We start from the raw sequence: 6,877 nt of genomic DNA on the forward strand, positions 1-6,877 counted from the left end.
GCACAAGTCACTCCCCCTTGCCCCCGGGCACAGCGGCAGCGGCCGTGCCCCGAGCGGGGGGAGGCCGGGCTGGGCCGGGCCGGGCCGGGTCGGGCGGCACCGCGGCGCGGTCCGGTCGCCGCCGCCGCCCCTCAGCGATGCCGCCCGGCGGAGAGGGGGCTGCTCCGCGCCCCGCCCGAGGGACAATGGCAGCCGCCCCGCTCGCTCGCAGCGCTGCGCAGCGCTCCCGGGAGCCTCCTCCTCGGCGCCCGAGCCGGCGAGAAAGGGGAAGGGAAAAACAAAGTCCTTCGCCCTCGAAGGGAGAGACTTTGGCTGTGGCCCTTTGCTGTCCGCCTTCGGAGGAGCCCCGGTTCCAGGCGGGATCGGAGTAGTCAGCCCTGTTACGGCTTTTAGTGGCCCATGTTCACAAAAACAGGGAGGCTAGGCGGGGAAGATACAGTCTTATTTCCTTTCTTTGCCTCCGGGAAAAAAAAAAAAAAAAAAAAGAAAAGAGGAAAAAAAAAGACACACATGGCTGAAAATTATGTCAGCTGTATCTCACTCACGGGAGTGAGGGGATGCAGATGTAGGCTTTTCCTAGATTGGAGGGGTGAATACATGAGTTAAAAATTGTTAAGGGCTGTAGGGCGATTGTTAAACATTGCCCTTTAGTTCAAGAAGCAGTCCGCGATGCAGAAATCCTATCTTACAAGAAAAGCTTTACGTTTTCGCACATGTCGATAATGGCGAGCTGTACTTTACACACTGCAACAATCCTTATTTTTGATATTTTCTGACACGCAGCCCCAAGTTGTTCTGTAGCTATCCGCAGATACATTGTTCCTGGTAGTATAGCTAACTCTGCGTGCAGTTGGGCTTGTCCAATACTTTTTTAGTCATAACCCTTGTTTTCCAATTTGTTACACTTTGCCCTACTGTGCTGTATACAATTTCCCACACTTGTGTCTGAGTCAATTTTTTTAAAGCTTTTTTTTTCATTGGGTAAAAATAGTTCAATTGTTTCTCCAAATAAATTAAAGGAAAACTCTTTCCCGCTCTTCTCCCCCAAGTTAAAGAAAAAAGTCTTTGCAATATAAATAATATTAAATAACTGAAAACTTGCAATATTTTTGTCTTCTGGAGAAAGAACTCAGGAATGGGAGGAATTGCCATCAGAAATCCATTGAATTTGGTCCCATTAGAAGATGCGCATGGAGGGATTGTTGTTTGTATATGCTCAATTAGAGTTTTGATGTGAAAGTAACCAGAGATCCAACCCACGTTAAATGCCGCTGTTTTAAGGGAAGTTTGGCATCATTTCGGAAGACAAGGCTCCAGTGTTGGGCTGCAGCAGCTGGAGAGGACTACTTTTCTGAGGACTACCTCTCCATCAGTTATGTTTGACAGAGAAATTGCATAGTCTTCAGGAAGTTCTTCCACCCTGCCCATACACAGACTGGTAAAAAGAGATTGAAGGTTAATTCCATCTGGAGGGCAGAGAAATCAGAATATTACCTTGAAATAACATAGCAAATAAGAGTAGCTTGTATGTGAAAAAAAGAAACAAAGCAAAACTGGGGTAAAGAGTCCTGGACAGATAGAGCTTTTCCCTTGACCTCATTTGTTATATCTATGCAAATCTCTGTAGCAAATAAGCTAACAGTTATATAGGCAATAATCTCATTTACCTCACAGTTGTGATTCATTCGTTCTCCTGTGCTAAGTGAAACAGCGGTCCGGGGGGGGGAGGGGAGAAAGAATAAAAAAAGTATGTATTTATTTTATGACCATAAGCAGTCCAGTTTAAAATCGCGCAGGTAATTTTTATCCCAGCATTTATGAAAGCTTGATTTTTTTTTTCTAACTTCACACTTCCTTTAGCATAACCAAAAGTCTTTATTAAACTAGTACGTAAATCCACTGGGGAAAGCAAGGAAGACTTTTAACTTGCTACAGTGCGAGCATAAAAGATAGCCCATGTAACACAAAGTTTATGGTCTCGACACTGACAAAAAACCCTGAGTCCAGTGTGGCAGTGTCCTATCCAAATTGAGTGGGAGAGGGGTTTTAACTACCCATATGCTCAGATCCACTGAAATTTGTTAGAATCTTCTAACTCAGAAGCAAATACATTTTGTCATCTAAGGCCAAAACCCAAAACCCTGGTTACAGGTATCACTGTATGCAAAGACCAGTAATTATATTACTCCTAACTGCTATTTTTTAAAAGGAAGGCACCATATTTCAGATAGGAAATAGATTTGATAAACACTCTTCAGTGCAGATTTTATTCAATATTAGAGCTCTTCTCTGAACCTTCTCCAGTGTCACCATTGCTGCATTGTGCTGACTAGAGCTGGGCTTAGTTTTTCAACAAAGCTTCATCCATTCTAAACAAGCTTCCTGTCATCCTCTTGTGTTCACCTTCCTCCCATTTATTCTTCTGCTGGCTATTTTGTTCACAACATCGTTTTATGCATTCACTTGATTCTTCACTGTGATCTGCAAACCTTTCCTAATGTGAAATTTAGCAGCGGGAGAAGTTTTTAGTTATTTTAGTTTTCAGAGAAGTTTGGTTAAATATCCTCTCAGAACTTTCCTCTCCCTTAAATTAACACGAAAAAAAAATCAGAATCTGACTGCAACCATGTTTTCCTGATCAGTATAGCCATATATTGTCAACGTTCTTCTTTCTTACTTAATTTTTCTATGTACCGTATTTCTTAAAAAATTGGTACACGGGGTGAGTAAAACTAGTTGTTTTACTCACTGCATTTGCAGGTGTGTTTCTAACTGGTTTTCAAATAAGTAAAGTTATTCTTCCATAAGATGGAAGGTTATGAACAAACTGTTGGGTGCTTATGAACTTGGTAGGCCATTCAGGTATAGCTGCTGTCTCATAAAGCTCTATCTGCAGCTTTAATGCGTAAGGAAGAATGGTTTATGTGCACCTGCTGACACCAGGGCTATGTGTAACACAGCTGTTGGTGCACAAAGACTTTTTCATGAGCAGCTGCATTTACCCTGTAGAATCACTCTGCCCACCTTTATGGGGAATTGACTCCTGACTTACTCATTAACCTTTCCAAGTGGATTTAAATATGGTCTTCATGAAACCAATAAGATTTTTGTTGACACAGTATATACCTAACTCAAACCCACAAAGAAAACAAAATGAAATTTAAAACAATGTAAAATTTCTCCACTATCTTCATCTTCTTCAGGATTCAGGGGACCCATTAAGGTTGAAGCTTCACCTCCAAGTAGGGCCAATTTTGAAGTTATGCCAGGTTTTCCAGGGTCGTACCTAGCTGAGTTTTTACTGTCTCCACAGCCTCTTTGAACAGCCTACTCCACTATTTGAATTAATGTGTGAATTTTTCTTTTCCCCTGATATCTAACTGGTCTGTTCCAACTTGTGCATGTTGCCTCTCACAGTGAAAAGGTCACTGTGGACCTCAAAAAATGTTCCATCTTTTCTATGTCTACCCATGAGGTAGCAGAAGAGAACATTAGAATTTGCACCAGCCATCTCTTCTTCAGACTAACAGCCTGACCTTATCAGCCTCTTCTTGTATATCATGTGCTCTAGCACCCTCACAGTCATGATGGCCCTCCCCTGGATTTTCTTTTTTTTTATGTCTGTGTCTTTCACATACTGGGTAGCTCAAAACTGCACCCAGTAATCCAGATGGAATCTCACAAGTACTCCATGGATGAGAATAAACAAGTTTCTTAACCTGCTGGCTATTCTTTTGCTACTATGGCCCAGGATGCTGTTGACCTTCTTTGTTGCAAGGTCACTGCTGACTTACTTGTTGCTCACCAGGATTCCGAAATTTCTTTTTGAAAATCCTTTGTTGTCCTCTTGGCCTTTAGCTCGTAAAGCAATGGCTATTCTGTCCCAGATGCAGGATGTTGCACCACCATTTGTTGGACTTCATGAGTTTCTTCCAGCCCATTTCTCCAGTCTGCTGAGGTCTCTCCAGTGTACTGGCCACCATTTCCCAATTCGCTGTCATCTGCACTTCATCTCATCACTGAGGTCACTGACTGTTACACACTAACAATCCCAGCATCCAGCCTTGAAGTATACTGGCCACCAGTTGGACCTGCTACCCTTGAGCCCAATGGTACAGTCAATGTTCCACCTAACTTATCTTCTACTTAACCTAGCTCATATCTCTCCAGTGTGGTTAAGGGAGACCTGTCTAAAGCTTTGCTAAAGTCAAAGTAAACGATATCAGCTGCTCTCCCCTTCTCCACAGATTGAGTTATCTCATTATAAAAAGCAGTCATATTGGTCTGGCAGAATTTGCCCTTTGTAAACCCTTACTGCCTGCCCCCAGGCACCTTCTTGTCTTTCAAGCACCTGGACATGGTGTGCAGGAGGATTTACTACTTAATCCTCCCCCATACTGAGCTCAGGCTGGCTGGCCTGTAGTTCCTTGGATCTCCCCCCTTGAAGATGGACGTGACATTTGTCTTTTTCCAGCTTTCCCCACTCACCACCACCTTTACTCACTACACACACCCTCAACATGATATGCACACCCTGTCATTACTACAAGTACTGTACCCCTCTGACCTCCCTTCACATCTCCAAATATCTCTGATTATCCTCCTTCCATTAGCTCTTTACCACAATCTGCCCTTTCAAAATAACACGTTGACTTACATGGTGTTATGTTCTTTTAAAGCATCTAGGATCTGGCTCAGCTTCTTCAACGGCACTTTGGCTATATCGTCATTTGATACAGTGATACACTGGACTCATTCAGAGCTTGCAGTGAAGAGCATATCCTAGGTGTATAGTGCTTATGTACCAAAACTAAAGCTAGGGTTTTTTTTTTCCTAGAAACTCTTCAGGCATAAGTTGGGGTTTTTTTGCCTCAAATAACAATCTTGTAAATGAAAAAATGGTTAATCAAACACCTTGTTATACGTTTATGTCTTATTAATTCAATAATCTGCTTCACATTCATTTTTTTTTTTTTAAATCAAGTAATTTTGAAAAGCTCCATACTTTTTAAATACAGGAAATCAATAAAGATAAATTTTACCATAGAAAATGTTTTAAAGTAAGTTATAAATGTATAGGCTAAGAATTAGAATTTTAATAATATTTACGCAAATATTTTTTATACTAGAGTAAAAGACTCCTTTTACTGTTGTAACAGTAAATGTTGCTGTTGTAACAGTTCATGCTACAACAAAATAATATTTGACTAAGGGATATACACCTGTAGAGCTAAAGCACAACTGCTATAAGAGTATTAGAAGTGTATTTATTTTTATTGTAATGTCATACCACAACCCTTGCATTTTTACCTTGCTGGACTTGCACTTCCATTTACCCACTTGTTTCCACCAGTTTCCTTCAGCTATGTATAGCAATTGTGACCACATGAAATGCTGGATCAGACAAACAAAACTTGCTTTTAAAATTTTTTTTGAACACTGTGATGGGACTGCTGAGCAGGTGACACTAAACTCCAACCATGAGAAAAGGGTAAGTGCCTACTGGGTACTCCGGGACAGCCTGCTGGAAATGACCCACTTGAGGAGGACCAGGTGATCTCCAGAGATCCCATCCAGTCTCAGGAATTCTGTGACTCTGTGATAATTTTTATGGAAAACACAAATTTCTTTAAGCTATCATGCTTTATTTCACACTGCACTCCCAACTTCTCCAATTGTTCTCTTTAACCACTTTTTTTTCCTTATGCCCTTATTTTCCCTTTTATATTTGTTTTTCCTAGTCTTTTATTCTCAGGCGCTCCCATATTCTCATCCTGCAGCATGTGCTCAGCAATAGTTATGCTATGACATATTCTGTATATTCATGCAGTCTATTAAAAAAGACATTGCCATTTCTTCTACTAAGGAATAAAAAAGCCCAGCTTAGCCCTGTACTCTCCCTTTATCCAAAAAAGTAAACAACCCTCAAGCATACACATTAAGGGGCATAACTAAAGTACATATAAGAAATAAAGCTAGAACTGTTTCATTATGGTTTTGCTGTTTAAAAAGCAATGTTGTCTTCCCCTTGTAATTACATTGTTGAATATGTTAACTTACATTTTGTTTAGAATTGTGCAACACTATCTTCTTCTCTTGATTTCCTGCATTTGAATACACAAATTTTTGTACCTTTACTAGAATTTGATATTAAAAAGCATTGCTGAGGAAGGGCAAAATTAAAAGCCATCCCACTACTAGCAAGTGGAGATGTACACATTAACAAGCTCTCTATACCCACTCTGTCTGCTGCTCTCTTTAGGATGTCCTCTGAAAATTGATTCTAAGGCAGCTTTATTAATTCATATTTAACAATTACTTCTCACTGACCATATGTGCTAGAAAACCTTCCTCCTAAATTATGGTTGTGCAACCCTCAGCCTAAATGCCCCTACACTTCTGCGTTGAATGTACTTTCTAAATTTACTATTAAGCTGATTACACCTTGAGTATGATCAACCTCTGCTCACCTTTGGCCACTTACTATGTAAATCTAGAGTTATGTACACATGTAAATTTACTAGCTCATGTAATTAGAGTGTGGAACATATAAAAAAATCAGAATGGTGGTGAAGCATGTTTTTAACTGGCAAAAACTAAGCATGTCTGTACAAGCAACACATTTCATGCAGCAGGCTTAAGATCTGCCTTGCTCTGCTGCAGTTCTTAATACCATTATGAAAGATGAAATCAAGATGGAAGAATGACAGTGATTTAGTCACAGAACCAGTTAAATGACTTTCCAAACTGGAGGACACAGATAGCTTTTTGATCTACAGATAGCACAGAAGCTTGATCTTACAAACCTTTAACTGAAGAAAGTATGAAGAAAACATAAGGAGCCTAGTTTCACTTCAGAACAGAGTTAAGAGGTTTA

Source organism: Corapipo altera, unplaced genomic scaffold (assembly GCF_003945725.1).
Source record: "Corapipo altera isolate COAL_440 unplaced genomic scaffold, ASM394572v1 49, whole genome shotgun sequence".
Taxonomy (NCBI): domain Eukaryota; kingdom Metazoa; phylum Chordata; class Aves; order Passeriformes; family Pipridae; genus Corapipo; species Corapipo altera.